A 16,823-nucleotide genomic window follows, 5' to 3' on the forward strand; every position below is an offset into this window, starting at 1 on the left:
GATAGCTCAAAACCGAAAAAAGATATCAAGCAGAAATTGTTATAGCGTACTCAAGACAGAAAAAGTGAGGTCGAGTTCGTAAATGAGCAACATTGTTCAATTGGGTCTTGTAAACCGTTAGAGATAGAACAAAAGTTTAAATATAAAAAATATTCCTTATAAAAAAATAACCAACTTTTGTTTGAAACATTTTTTCGTAAACATCACTGTTTACCCGTGAGGGCGCAAATTAGGCGTAAATTGTAAAGTATGTATTATATGGAAAATCAGTTATATGTGTGTAACATGTATTTATGTATAATGTGATAGATTCAACACTGTCTATGCATGGTATTTCAACAATTAACTAGTTAATTGTTTGCTTCCACTTCTTTATTTTATTTAAAAAAAAAAAACTATATATATATTGTATTGCTTTATGAAGAAGAATTCAACTTTATTGACAGTTTTTTTATAATTTTTTGTTAAGTTTGGAGTATTAAGTAATAATAATAATAATCTATTGTTTGTTGTTCGTTCATCTTTAATAATAAAGAAAAATATTTTTAATAATACCCTAACAAAAAAAATATAAATATAAAATTTCAGTTCATAAAAATGTAATTAGTGGTTAATAGAATAACGGAATTTATTATCTTTTTTTGTTGTTGTTCCAATTTTTATTTACTTTTGTTTGATTTCTATAAAAAAGCAGTAAATGTTTTTTTTTCTATACTTGAAGAAGAATTTTTTGGAATGAATAATAAAAAAAAATAATAATTCCACGAAAGTTTATTAGGAATGTAGAATTAACATTTTTTTTTATTTAAAGATTCGAACTTTTTACGGATTTTTACTTTTTTTTTGATAACACTGGCAAATTTGATCCGATCTTATTGGAATTTTTTTTGAAATCCACTAATTTTGGGCCATTCTTTTCAGCTGTGATGTCAGTTTTTCGCTAGCTATTACATATGTGCTTAATTTCGGGACCAGGCCTCCACATTCTTGAAATCTAATAGTTCTAGGTTAATTTTGATCATAAATTTGAAAAGTATGGCCCAAATTTAGTAGGATTCCATACTTGGTTTATCAAAATTGGATAAAATTTGGATGTGATAGAGTAAAATTAAATTTTTTGGATTCTGATGACGTCATAAAGTTCAAAAATTCGATTTTTTTGATAACACAGGCAGATTTGATCCGATCTTTCTGGAATTTTTTTTGAAACCCACTAATTTTGGACCATTCTTTTCATTTGTGATGTCAGTTTTTGGCTAGCTATTACATATGTGCTTAATTTCGGGACCAGGCCTCCACATTCTTGAAACCTAATAGAGCTAGGTTAATTTTGATAATAAATTTGAAAAGTATGGCCCAAATTTAGTAGGATTCCATACTTGGTTTATCAAAATTGGATAAAATTTGGGTGTGATAGAGCAAAATTAAATTTTTTGGATTCTGATGACGTCATAAAGTTCAAAAATTCGATTTTTTGATAACACAGGCAGATTTGATCCGATCTTTCTGGAATTTTTTTTGAAACCCACTAATTTTGGACCATTCTTTTCATTTGTGATGTCAGTTTTTGGCTAGCTATTACATATGTGCTTAATTTCGGGACCAGGCCTCCACATTCTTGAAACCTAATAGAGCTAGGTTAATTTTGATAATAAATTTGAAAAGTATGGCCCAAATTTAGTAGGATTCCATACTTGGTTTATCAAAATTGGATAAAATTTGGGTGTGATAGAGCAAAATTAAATTTTTTGGATTCTGATGACGTCATAAAGTTCAAAAATTCGATTTTTTGATAACACAGGCAAATTTGATCCGATCTTTTTGGAATTTTTTTTGAAACCCACTAATTTTGGGCCATTCTTTTCAGCTGTGATGTCAGTTTTTGGCTAGCTATTACATATGTGCTTAATTTCGGGACCAGGCCTCCACATTCTTGAAACCTAATAGAGCTAGGTTAATTTTGATCATAAATTTGAAAAGTATGGCCCAAATTTAGTAAGATTCCATACTTGGTTTATCAAAATTGGATAAAATTTGGGTGTGATAGAGCAAAATTAAATTTTTTGGATTCTGATGACGTCATAAAGTTCAAAAATTCGATTTTTTGATAACACAGGCAGATTTGATCCGATCTTTCTGGAATTTTTTTTGAAACCCACTAATTTTGGACCATTCTTTTCATTTGTGATGTCAGTTTTTGGCTAGCTATTACATATGTGCTTAATTTCGGGACCAGGCCTCCACATTCTTGAAACCTAATAGAGCTAGGTTAATTTTGATAATAAATTTGAAAAGTATGGCCCAAATTTAGTAGGATTCCATACTTGGTTTATCAAAATTGGATAAAATTTGGGTGTGATAGAGCAAAATTAAATTTTTTGGATTCTAATGACGTTATATAATAAACTAAAAAAACACTATTTTTATAATTTAATGAGATGTTTATTTAGTTGGAAAATATTATAAAAGATTTATTCTTTTAATGGTTTCGTTGTTTAAAATTTTAAATGGTTGATCAGGTTTTGTTTTTTAAATTGTTTTAAGTACGGTAAAAACAGTTTCTAACAATAATGAAGACACCGTAAATATATAAGTAATAATAAAATACTCTTATCGAAAATCGTTTTGACTATTTAATTGCTATTGATTGAAGTATGATATTGAGATGATATAGAAAAGGATATATCGATTTTTTAAAATTTGTTGTTTTTGTGCCTTCTTTGTCTTTATTGGAAACTTTGTGGATCAATTTGATTTCGATGGTCACTTCTGTTGTATTACACCGCGGTTGAAATAAATGTTACTGCTTTCTTATTTATACGGGAACACTTTATGGGTTAAAAAAAATTCATATTATCTATGTAGCTGTAAATAAAAACTTGATAATGATATAAAAAATCATAGCAAAATTCTTTTTATGAATGAAGTTATTAAAATAAATTAAGTATTTTTTTTATTTAATATATAATTCACATACTTACAAAACAGAGATCTATTTATTCATTTTTATTCACTTACAATTCATTTGACTTTTTTAGTGTAATAAATATTTTAATATATTATGATGGTGACCTTTAACTATATGACCTTTATGTCATCAAGAATGTATATATCATTTATTTTTTTAAAATAAATATATGCTCCCTTTTATTATCAACGGGATCATAAAGATACGGTTTTTATTGTTTTTCTGAGGAGGTATGGACGGACGTTGATTGCAAAGACTACAAAAATAAGAATTAAATTAAAATGTTACCTATTTAAGGAGATCCACGTGAAATAGCAAGTTATTTAAAACTTGCTCTAAATTTGCATTTTACGAAAATTGTATAGGCCCGGTGTAATTGTTGTAATTACGAGTTGGTTGGGTCGAGTTTGTCGACTATAGAAGAGTTGGTTGAGATCTAAAGTTTTTTAGCCCTTGCGTCCAATAGTGGAACACTATTACAGAAATTTTTTCGGTCTATTTTTTCATAAATCCGAAAATTTACATGTCTTATAACGATTATCGATTATAACGATCATGATTGTTGGTGTTTTTGATGCCGTTATAACCGACTTTGAACGTTTTTTTCATTTTTAATCAGGAAATTAAATATACGTTTTAGAAAATTTTAAAACTGATCGATTTCAGTAGAAATTTATAAGCAGACTATACTTCAAAAATTCTACCAGATTTTCATGTCCATAAATTATTTAAAATAGTTAGAATCTAAACAACATGAAAATTTCTCTCATCTAACGATTATAACGCTATTTTTCGGGACTGTTTTTAAAATGGCTCCAAAACTAAAGCTTCTTATACGAGATATTGGGAACTTTTTTTAAAAGCTACTCATACAAACGTTAAATGAATCTGATTTTTGTGTTATTTAGGTCAAAATTACCCGATTTCCTCGATTTTTTAAAGGGGCTGTGTATTTTAAATTTTTTGTGTCTAGCTGAAAATTATTTTTAGAGTAATTTCGACCCAAACAACACAAAAATTGAACCCCTTTGATGATTGGATGAATTGATTTTGAAATATCGACCAAAATCGAATATGAGGATTGATATTTCGAATCGCATTTCGTTGTTTATTTGACTATTAGATGAGTGTTTTTTGAGATATTTCCAGAAACGCGTCAGAAAAAGCTTTTGGAGCCATGGTCTCGAAGGATTGATTAAAATAATGGTTGTTTTTTAAAAGGAAAACGATTATCTCTTACACAATAACTCCTCAGTGGTCGGTCTGTAGTATGTAATGATATACCGATTTCGATCATTAATATGGATCACTAGGTCATATTATAATGTAAATCCAAGATCATATTTCTTATATATAATTTCATAATCATATTGTAATATTACCCCCAACATTATATATATACTTGACGATGTTACAGGACGCCGCTTTAAAGAAAACAAACCCAAGAACTGTTCGTTCGTTCATCCATGTGTAGATATATTATTAAAAAGCATAACAAACGATCATTATATATCACATTCTTTTGAATTCTTTCTTAACAAAAAGGGGTTAACAAATATGTCAAAAGTCACGAAAGGAATATTACTATACTATGCACTTAATAAAGTTATTCATTTCGTAATGTGTAATGGAATCCCATTATAGACTCACTCAGTCAGTCAGTCATTGTCGACAAGTTAGTTGACTTTAACAAAAGTTTTAAATTACATCGTTTAAAAATAAATATAATTAGTTTTTTTGAGGATTCCGTATGAACTCAGTTTATATTTAATTGTTCAGTAACTTGAACCAGGAATCAAAAAAAAGAAAAGAGTATGGATCGGGGGACATACGACAGAAGTGAAACCGCATTCGCTTTTAATTTTTTTAAATCACTTCAGGTGAAAAATTCTCTAGTATGCAAGATATGAACGTTTAAAATTCCTAATTAAACAAAGAGGAAGATACCCACTAGTGACGTTATATGTGGGTATCGCCATAGAAATTACATATAAAACTTTGTTTTGCTAAAAGGAGATGGGAAGCCTATGAATGCAATCTTTGATTGCTTATAGCTTCTTCGTTTTTTAATCAATTTTAATTTCAATTTCAAATTTTGTCATGGTATCAAGTTAATTTTTCATTTTTATGGGTAAGATGGCCAATTCGAAATCAGGTTTATCTCCTATTGATTATGTAGAATGGTAACAAATTTCTATTTTAGAATGGGAAATAGATCTATTGTTAAAGCATAAATAGAGCTTAGGTTTTGATCATGGAAATGGGTTTGATAAAGACAATATAGTAGATAATAGAAAATTCTTTTTGAACTTTTTTTTTTCATAATATTCACGTAAGTCACTTAAGTTTCGAAGAAAATTTAATTTTCTACCAAAAGTGTTCCGTGAATTAAATTTCAAGACAATTATGGCTAAATCCTAACAGAAGAGATAGGTAGTTTATTGTCTTTGTTGCTTGACTTTCAGCGCTGATACCACGAACTTACCTTCAGTACTATCATAAATAGTCACAAATAAATTTGACGTCTTTAAAAAAAAATTTCCACTAAGGTTTAAGTGAACTAAAACGTTTAGATTACATAACAGAAATTTTACAATGTAAATATTTTTAATGAACATTAATGTGAAAAAAACAAATTTTCTTTATTATTTCAAGAAATTGCTTATTTTATTTTGTTGAATGGTCTTAGATTAAGGTAGTACTATCGATAATAGATTTTGCATTCAGAATTTAATGAAACTTGGCATGATTGTCCATTATTATACCATAATTAACCCTTTAAATTTTTAGGGGCCTTCAAAGAACTGAAAAAAAGATATTTTAAAATTGATCCTTATGGGAAATCACAGATTTTATTTTATTTCACAAAACTGGACGTTTAGATTTTCAGTTCTCTGAAGGCCCCTAAAAATTTAACTGGTTAATTATGATATAATAATGGACAACTATGCCAAGTTTCATTAAATTCTAAATGGAAAGTCTATTACCGATAGTACTGCCTTAAGTAACTGAATCTTGCGTAGTGCGTAATATTCTCACACACAAATGACAATTTTTTTTTTTGAATGTTGGATTATTTTTAAACCAGGAATTAGTTTTTTTTTGAAAAAGGGTGTTTATTTATTTTTGTATATGAATATATTGTTGAAAGTTATTTTTTGAACTTTTTTTTTTTTTTTTTTCGATTCCGTAAATATATTTAAAATGAGAGTTGAAGGGAGAATTTATAATGAAACTATCTGGAAATTGAAATATTTTTCATCATAGGAATTGCTTGTTTTTAAATATTGACTTTTATATTCGAAATTAATTGACAATTTTTTGTTTTAGGTGCGTGCATCTGTTGTGCAGTGTTTTATTCTAGAAATGATATTCGATGTACCAATTCAAAGGTAAGCATTTAGTAAAAATTTTTTACTATAATTTAAGAATTTACGAGTGCCAGGGCAATTTTGGATAAAAGGCTTCATTTTTTTTATATGAAGTTTGACTAAGTCTAAATCAGTTCTAAAAACTTTTGGGGGAGTTGTCCGATTATTTAAATAAATTACTTCAAAAGTAGGCATATTTAACATTGTAAAACGATAGATGGGGTGATATGTTTCCATAGATTTCTCCAAAACCAGTCTAAAAAAAAAACTATTTTAATTAAAGTAAAAGCCTTATTAAATTATTGAAAATCAAAAAAACCCATTGTGCCTGTGTAATTAAGGATGTATGCACACGGTAGTGGGGACACAAATTTAAAAAATATATATTTTCAATTTTGATGGTGAATTTATGTTATAACTTGATAATATAGGACGAAAAGTAAGAATACAATTTTTCGATATCTGGAGTAATTTTCAAAATGTCGAAAATTGGAAACTTTTTTAATTATTACATTTCGATATTTCGAAAAGGCAGATATCGAAAAATTGTATTCTTATTTTTCGTCTACATTGATGAAGTTTTAACAAAATTCATCATCAAAGTTGAAAATAAAGTACAAATAATTTTAACCACAAGTCTAAATTTGTCTTGGCGCTCGTACTACCTTAACCAATGAATAAATGTATGAATCAAATCTTCCCCAAACAGTTTGATAAATCAGACAATCCATATATTTTCAGTGATTTTCAAAATTTATTCACCTTATAGAAATTAAGTGTAAACCTAAATAAAATAATGTATTCACAAGTTATGAGGGTCAACAAAAAAATACTAAAATATTTAACCCAAAATTAGTATTTCGCTTAAGGTAATTTCATATTTATTTTTTTTGTTTATACTTATAAGTCAATTAAAGCACTAATGCAATTTTAATGATAAAATTAAAACGTTGTATAATTAAGAGTTAATCATTTATATAATACATACATCAATTTTTTAAGTGATGTTCTTAGGAGATATGGGAAGGTTGTCAAGGTCATCCATAATTTTGACTTAAGTCTATAATTTTAGGTTAAGGTACTACTCTTACCTTAACTGGTGATCAAAAAAAGTATATTTTTTGTTTTCAAACATAAATTTTATTTATATGACGATAGGATTCGTATTTTCGGAGAAAATTGCTCTTAAAGGACGATTTTGGAAGATATCTCAGAAATTATGCTTCCAACAATTAAATAAACCCGATTTTTGAACTTTTTGGGTCAAAATTACCTTTTATACTGAGTTTTATCAAAATAGGGAAAAAAATTTTTTTCTCGATTTTTTCGATTTTTTTCAAAGGGGTACCCCTTAAAAAAATTGTAAAAAATCGAAAAAATTTTGTTGTCACCGATTTTGATAAAACTCAGTACATAAGGTAATTTTGACCCAAAAAAATCAAAAATCGGGTTTATATGACGGTTGGATTCATATTTTCGGAGAAAATTGCTCTTAATGGACGATTTTGGAAGATATCTCAGAAATTATGCTTCCAACAGTTAAATAAACCCGATTTTTGAACTTTTTGGGTCAAAATTACCTTATATACTGAGTTTTATCGAAATAGGGAAAAAAATTTTTTTCTCGATTTTTTCGATTTTTTTCAAAGGGGTACCCCTTAAAAAAATTGTAAAAAATCGAAAAAATTTTGTTGTCACCGATTTTGATAAAACTCAGTACATAACACTTTTTTAATTAAGGATCAATGGTTGGAAAACAGTTCAAAGCGTTTCAGAAAAATAATACCTAAACAAGCAAATTTAACAATAGGTAATTTAAAAACTATAAGAAATTGTGTTAGGCGCTCAGTCTACGTAGAAAGAAGGTCTACCTAAACAACTTTCCCCTATATATACGATAATAAACAGACAGATTGACTGTATAATAAATTATCTTTTTAAAGTTTTTTAATAATGGTGAAAACAAAAAAAATTTTTTTTTATTATCATTACATCAAAATAATGTTATTTTGTACTTGAAAGTGTAAATCACTTAATAAATGTGGGATTCTTACCTATATTCAATGCTATATAAGTTGAAATTGCTTAGGTGGAAGCTTGGCAAATAATGATATATACAAAAATTTTTCTTCTCAATCGCCCTGGTTGGTTCAAAAAAGGAATCAACCTATGAATCTAACGGAATAAGCTGAATATTTGTACAAACCTTTAGTTTGATAGTACAAATGTTGTCTCAAAAATCACCTATCAGCGTCCTTCGATAACGAAAAATTATTCATTTTTGGTTACCTTTAAAAAAAGTATTATAAACAAAATATTAAACTTTTTAAAACTGTTTTGACGTGATCTTGTTAAGTAATAAGAAGACTCCACAAAGATTACAAATTTTACGCCAATTAGGCAAAAGCCAATAAGTATTGGATGATATTGGAAAACTGAGAATAATTAGAAAATTTTAAAATATGACAAACCCCTTGAAGTCACCTATATAGATCATTGCCAACAGTTTTCAAAGCATCCCATGTATTTATGCTCATACACCTACATGAAAAAAAAATTCGATTGGTTAGATTATGGCCTTTATATTCAAAGCCATTTAATGACCCCAGTATCAATATTTATTTTTACTACTTTCAAAAAAAAAAAATTAAATATTTAACTATAAAATTAACAAAATGTATCCGGAATTGTAAATGAATATTTATTATACAGATAGTTTAGAGTTGTTTAGAGATGTACAAAGTCTTTTTAAATGTCTTGTTCTTCACTAACAGTCACCACTCAGTCCGTAAGTCTGTCTGCCCAGCTTCTTCTTCTTCTTGTCTCAGCTAAAAAAACTGCAATAGCAGTTAGTTGTTATGTTAACTAACACCGTTATTTAGATGTAGTTGTGTTTGTACAGCATGTTTACTGTGTATACAGTTTATTGACCACATTGTAGTAATTAAATTAGAAAATACATTTTTAGCTTGACATTCTCATTTTCTGCCTTAGATTTCTCTCTCTGAATTGGAAAATACACAAACTTTCTTGCCAAAAACTTAAATTAAATTTTAAACCTTTTTTAAACTGTCAAAAACACGGGCATCCAATTTGTTGACGTAATATGGGTATCACTATACGAAATAACACAACTAAGTTTGACAGATATATTCATAGACATCTGATTATAATAAATATAAATACTTATTATCTATGTACATATTATACCCAGCTGTATACACTGAACTGATGGTCTATGACTCATACCGCTATGACATCACAGCAGGGCTTACCCGCGTTTTAGGTTACGTGATATACAGTTTAAAAATTACGATTTTAAATTTAAATATTTTAAAAGAAAAATGTGCTTTTATGACTCGAAATCAGAATATTTAAGTATATTTTTACATAAATTTTAACTTTTTTCAAATTTTATGATTTATTTTTGACTAACGATAATATCCTATTCTAGTGTTGAATTTACACTAAACACGATGTATATCACATATTTTTATAATAAAATAAATAATAAAAAAAAATTCAGAATTTCATTTTGTAAATATACACATATAATATTTGTTAAACATATGTGAAAGAATAAATTATTAGACATTATTATTATTTAAACTTTACACAATATAAAATTTATAAATAAATACAAAAAAAAATATATTGTTTTTATAATTATTAATTTACATGTTCTATAAGCATTAATTTTAATTATTATTATTATTAAAGATTAAAGAAATATTAATTTTTTTTAAAATGTAGTACGGAACTTGAAGTGATTAGAATTTAAACAACGATTTATATTGTTTTGTTATTGTTTATGATAAAAAGTTATAATTGCGTTTGTATTATTATTGGTAACTGTTTATTTTTAACCGACTTCGAACAAAAAAGGAGGAGGTTATCAATTCGACTTAATTTTTTTTTTATGTGTGTTGTTACCTTAGAACTTTCGACTGGGTGAACCGATTTTTATGATTCTTTATCTATTTGAAAGCTGGTGCTTCTCGTGTGATCCCATTTCATTTTGGTCCAGTTCTGACAACGGCATCCATGACAAAACCACGACAAGAGGACGAATAACTACTCACGCCAACCGATTTCGATGATTCTTTCTTTCCCAAAACAAATTAATTTGCACCAAAAAGTAAAAAAAAATAACGATAATATAATGTAGTTAAAATTATTGTTATTTTTGGAGTCGGTGTCAGCCAAGCTAATGTAGCAAACTGTTCTGTCAGAGTTGTTTCCTTGGCTGACACCGACTCCAAAAATAACAATAATTTTAACTACATTATATTATCGTTATTTTTTTACTTTTTAGTGCATATTAATTTATTTTGGAAAAGTTTTTCTTTTGAAGTAGGTTTTCTTTTTGTTAAAAGTTTTTTTTTTTAATATTGATTAAAATTTTATCATAAATATACACAAAATATTTGAACTTTATAAATGACCTGTCTTCCGTTCTTTTATTTGTTTATATTATTTTTGGACACTTGTTCATTATGAAATCTGATTTTGAAGATGGTAATAATTTATTCAAATTATTGTAAAGTGAAAATCGTTGATTCGTGATTAAATCCGGTGAAAGCGAAGGTCAATTGAAACTAGTTTTGCACGAAATAGTGAATCTATTTTGATGTAATTTGATATGACAGTTCCTTGAACTCTGGGGTAAGAAATACTTCAATTTTTGTTTAGTTTCACCTGTTCGTTGTTTGCAAGTTTTATTAAGGTAGTACGAGCGCCAAGGCTAGTTTAGACTTGTGGTTGAAATTATTTGTACTTAATTATAAGAATAAAATTGTTCGATATCTGCCTTGGTTTTCGAAATATCAAAAGCTAAATAATTAAACAATATTTCCAATTTTGGATATTTTGAAAATTAGTCCAAATATCGAAAATATTTATTCTTACTTTTCGTCTTATATTGTCAAGTTAAAAAAATCGACCCCCCCCCCCCCGCCCTTAAAGTGTTTTGATTTAGTCCAAATTCATATAAAAAAAACAAGCCTTTTATGCAAAATTGTTCCGGCGCTCGTACATACTTAAGTTATAAGTATAATGCATTTTGTTGGGTGACTATGATGTTGGGAAAAAAATTAGGCTTTACAACTAGATTTGTTTTAAAGAATAGATGATATACTTTCTCAAAAGTCAAAACGATCGATTTTACACTGTAATACAAAAAATTGAAAGTGAATGAAAACCTACAGCACACTCCCATTTACAAATATGAATAAATTTTGTTACATAATATTGTAATCGAAGTTCAACGTTATTTAAGTATTTTGTTCTCAATTATTGTAACAAAAAACCTGTGTAGGTGATTAAATAAAAACTACCCACAAATTTTGAATGCGAATAATTATTTATAGATGTTTAAATTCTTTAGATCACTTTATATGGATGTTGTTGCAAATTTTTAACTTTTTGGTAGAAAGTTATTATTTCAATCCAGTGTACGCCTTTTCACTAACTCAAGTGCCTTTACTAACACGACTAATGTTTATAGAAGTTCAACTGCAAAAACATTAATATAAATGAATAGCAAGATTCAGTAGACTTGACCAAGACTTAGCCAAAAACTGGCTTATCAAGACTTGGGAAACCAATGCTGGCCCTACTTCGATTCCAACGACAGCATAAGCAGATCCTATATAGGATGCATAGCAAAAATGACTTGGAACAGGAAAACATTAATAACTGACCTTTAATGACTTTAATAACAATATTTTATTGAATTGAATATCAAAGTATTATACAATTTCATAGAATTCAACGAATTCTTATTCTCCGAATAAGATTAACAGTTATTATGTTACAACTGAAGATAGAATAGAAAAAAAAATTTCTATATATATATATATAAAATATTATTTTTCTGAACAAAATTTAAATACAATAGTCATATCATATGCGAATATTAAAATAAACATACAGTTCTGTTTGTACGGGTAATGTACTCGTATTTAATGTTTATTTAATAGAAAAACAGATTTTAAAACTCGTTTTCAAATATACATTTTGTGTGTTGTTTGTTGCACATTTTTTTTTTAAAACATTATTATGATTTCACCTTTTGACCTGAATTTTTGCATACACGGTAGATATTTACTTACTACCTCAACATACACGGTGAGATTATACAGAATGATTGGTTAAAAAGTTTCCAACTAATTTTTAATGAAATGAATGTTATGGGTTCACGTTACCGACATGCTGTGCGCATATTTCTTATAGCAGTATATCTGTAGCTATACACCTGACGTATTGTGTAACATTAGTGCTGCGTATATAACAATTATTATATTGAAATTAATGTAAATACAAATACTATCGTATTAGCGTTGTAAAATTCTAGCTTCTACCCTCCATTCTAGCTGGGTATATAGCTTTTGAAATTTGAAATCAGAATTCGTCTTTCTTTTCCATAAATTCGTTGCCCTTCTAAAATCCTTTACATGATTTTCTATTCAAATATTGGATGATTTTCCGTTCGACTATACAGGTGTCTCCTTAAATCACCGGGCCAATCAGAAGCTTTTAATTCCTTGCTAAAATTATGGCCAAAAAAAATCGTCTTAGTAATTTCTCTATTAATTTCATGAAAACTAAAATTTTTATAATAAACAAAACTCGAAATTATACAAAAATTTTTAAAAATGTTTCAGAAAACTCGATGAATAGAGTTGAAGATAATCATATTCTGATTAAAACGTAAAATCAATATTTTGTTAATCGCGAAGGCGTTAACTGCCAATGGAAAATTTAATTTCCTGCACATTTGCTGAATAAATATTCGTAAATGATTGGACAAAATTATTTACATATTTGGATGAACAAAACTTTTTCTTGTCATAAAATTGTATTTTTATTTAAATTTTTTACAATTTACATAAATGGTCAGATTTAACATCTTCGATTACATTTATGGACATGTTTAATTAAAGATGATTTATCAAATTTGTGGTCAGACGCTGTAGTCATCATTATGTTTAATGTTTTCTGTCTTTGTTTAATGACAGTTTTTATTATAATTATTATTATTACTAATAATTATTAATCTACCTACTTAAAAGTCTTTTTATTAATTAATAATTCTTGAATCACATCATTGAGTTAAATTTAAAATTGAAATTATTATTTTTAAAAACTTTCATTTATTTAACTTCCCATATGGACGAAATTTGGACGTTGGGGAGAGGAAAAATTAAAACTTGAAATTTTTCTTTTATTTTTTAGAAATTGGAAATATTGATAATTAGTTAAGTTGTAGAAAATCAATTAAACAATAATTTGATTGTCTGATCATTTTTTTTATAAAACTAATATTTACAGAATTTGATATTTTAACAAACATATCGATTAATTAATAGAGAAATGAACAACTACTTTTGTCACTTTAGTTACCATAACAATTACCTTGTTTAGATTTATAGAAATACTAGCTTCATACTCGCCCGCTTTACTGGGCTTAAAAGTAAAAACCACCACTTTATAGCCTTCACCTCTCTTGATCTTACTTATCCCCCTACCATAATACTCGAAGGGATTGTTTTACACAGCTAAAATATATGCAGTTTTCAATTTTTTAAAGTGTAAAATAGTCGTAATTCATTAAGTATATTAGAAAAGATGGCCATGAATTTTTTGACATTTACTATTTTAAATTTTTACAGAAATCTTTAATTTATGGTTTAAAATGATGACCATAGATGGAGCAGTAAAATGTCAGATTAAATTTTTTTAAATTTAAAAAAAAAAATATATCTTTATAAATTATAGCTTATGTGTTATTCTGATGTATGAGCTACATTACTGTTCAGTTTCATTCAAATCCATTCATCATTTTTTGCGTGAAAGCGTAATAAACAAACACACAAACAAACATCCTTACTTTCACATGTATAATATATAGGGACAAACTCAAACAGTAATAAATACAAAAAGTGCAATACTTATTTGAGTCATTAAATAATTATTTATTGATTAAAATCATTATCTAAACTAAATAGTTTTAATAATGGATAAATAAGTAAAGTGTAATGTAGTAAGTAATACATATTTTGCACTAGACCTTATAAAAATCTAGTTTTTAATGCATTTGTTATGTTTATTGTACTTGATTTGATATATAATTTTTTTTTCTATTGAATTCTATTTAAAAAAAATAATAAATACTTTTTATATTTATTTTATTCATTTCTTTATTAAGACTAATGTTCTGTTAAGTCTGTATCAATACTACGTGCTAGATAAAATATGTTATTTAAACAAATGGAACCTGTGCCATCTAGATAGCCAGTCTAAAAGACGTTGCCTATCCGTCACTATTGTATACATAGATGACATGACACTAATGACGGAGAAGTAACGTCTTATACTGGCTATCTTGAGAGGAGCACAAACTCGATTCCCAGCTGCTGTGAAATTTTTTATTTTCTTTTTACCCGATTGAAAAGGGGTGGTTATGTTATGTTAATTTTCTTGTTCGTAAATTTCTTTATTACTTCGTTTCTTCCAAACGGCTTGATCAAAAACTACGAAGATAAAGAAATTCATTGTTGATTTTTCAAGTAGGGCTAAAGTCCTAAAAACTAAAAATACCTTATATATAATAAAATAAATGAAAAAGAGTTTTATCATTCAGTTTTTTTCACAAGATCCATTAAATATTATGCCAGTTATATCATATACGTTTCTTTCGGCGTTTCTTGAGCTCTGGGCCCGTGCAGCTATAATACTCATTGGTAACAATCAAAATTTATAGTTTCAGCAATTTTCATAAAAACCAAGAAAAATCATTGTATCCTGAAAGGTTGTTTTTAGCTACAGAGCCCGTAATAGATAGTTGTAACTTTGAAAGAAAAAAATATGTGGCTTAATTTATGAAATAATAAAAAAGATGTAGATAATATTATGTCAATCAAGTTTTTTTCTTTAACATTGTTGCTACTTACACAAGTATGTGTACCACAAGCTATATCATATACCTATTACCTGCCCATATTTTTTCAATTGGTATTTATGCCTTTTTATTCATTTGTTCTGATTTTTTAATTATAAATTAATATCATATTATACTATTTAGAATTTAGATGGCATTTTTATTATTAATTTTAATTATCGATTTCTAACCTAGATTTTAATTAGAATATTCATCATATAAAAGTTGTCTATTCATTTTTATAAAACCAATTAGAATAACAATAATATTGTCTTAGACATGGTATTTGCAATTCCTATGTTCAAACTAAAGTCAACTCCACTTTTGAACAGAATTTAATGAATTTTGAAACTTAAAATAGAGCTTACTTTTAAATTCTAAAGTTTCAGAAATTTTGACCGTTTAAAACACCAGATAATTTATGCCTAAGTTCTCAATTTTAACCAATTTACGCCAAAATTAATATCTCGAAAACAATACGACGTGATGCTATTTTTTCCTGTTCTAAAACATTCCTTTCAACTCCCCTACTTTTTTTTTCCAATTGGATCAATATATTTTCTGTCCTTTTTTGATAAAAACATGGATTTATTTTCATCCAGCCAAACCAATGCTGCGATATTTGCCCCATATTCATGAAATTTAAATCCAAAAAAATTGGGTATCTAATATTTTGTAATTCATAGTTTGGGTACGCAAATGAACACGATTTCTGTAATATTTGGGCCAAAATAATCCTAAAAATCGATTTTCATGAAGATCGAATACATAGAAAAAAATTCCAATTTTTTTTTTTTTTCAAAGGGTACGCACCCCTTAAAATTCGGAAAATATATTTTCTTTCCTATTTTGATAAAAACATGGACTTAAGCTAATTTTCACCTAGCGAAAAAGATGCTGTGATTTAAAATGCGATCTGATTAATGGTTTTCAAGATATTAGCTCCATATCCGTGAAAATCAATTGAAAAACAAAAATTTGCTGTCTATTGTTTTGAATTTATTATTCAACTTGCAAATGGACACGATTTATGTAATATTTGGGTCAAAATAACCCTATAACTTTCTTAAAATACCCTCATTTCTTTCAAATACTGTTCAGAAAATGTCAATTACTTACGATCAACTACATAAGATTCATGGTACATATGATTCTAGGTACTACATCTTACCCTGAGTATATCGATGAGTACACTTAGAATAATACATTTTTTATATAAAAATTTTAAATAATAATTAACATATATTTTATTATTTAATAATTTATTATAAATAACTGTTTCTTATTATCAAAAAATAATATTTAACATTCAAAATATTTTTAATTCATAATTATAATCACTCATAATGATATTCACATACCATACTTTATCAATATTTTTTTTGTATCTAATAAAAAATAAAAAATATTTTTATTAAATAACTGTTATTGAGTAATTGCAAAAATATGATTTAATCAAATTTTAATATTTTTATTATTTTGTATATTATATTTATGATGATTATTTTTAAAATAGTTTAAAAGTCCACATAAAATTATAAGT

General features: G+C 27.0%; 1 protein-coding gene across 1 annotated transcript in view; it reads left to right on the forward strand.

Moving 5' to 3' along the window:
* The window catches only part of LOC123300890 (probable serine/threonine-protein kinase DDB_G0282963), a 98,937-nt gene that overhangs the window by 15,066 nt on the left and 67,048 nt on the right, over window positions 1–16,823 (forward strand). Inside the window, exon 2 of the mRNA XM_044883554.1 lies at window positions 6,299–6,360. The gene's annotated coding sequence lies outside the window, so the exon portion shown is untranslated. The remainder of the gene's footprint in view (window positions 1–6,298; window positions 6,361–16,823) is intronic.

Source organism: Chrysoperla carnea, chromosome 5 (genome assembly GCF_905475395.1).
Source record: "Chrysoperla carnea chromosome 5, inChrCarn1.1, whole genome shotgun sequence".
NCBI lineage: Eukaryota > Metazoa > Arthropoda > Insecta > Neuroptera > Chrysopidae > Chrysoperla > Chrysoperla carnea.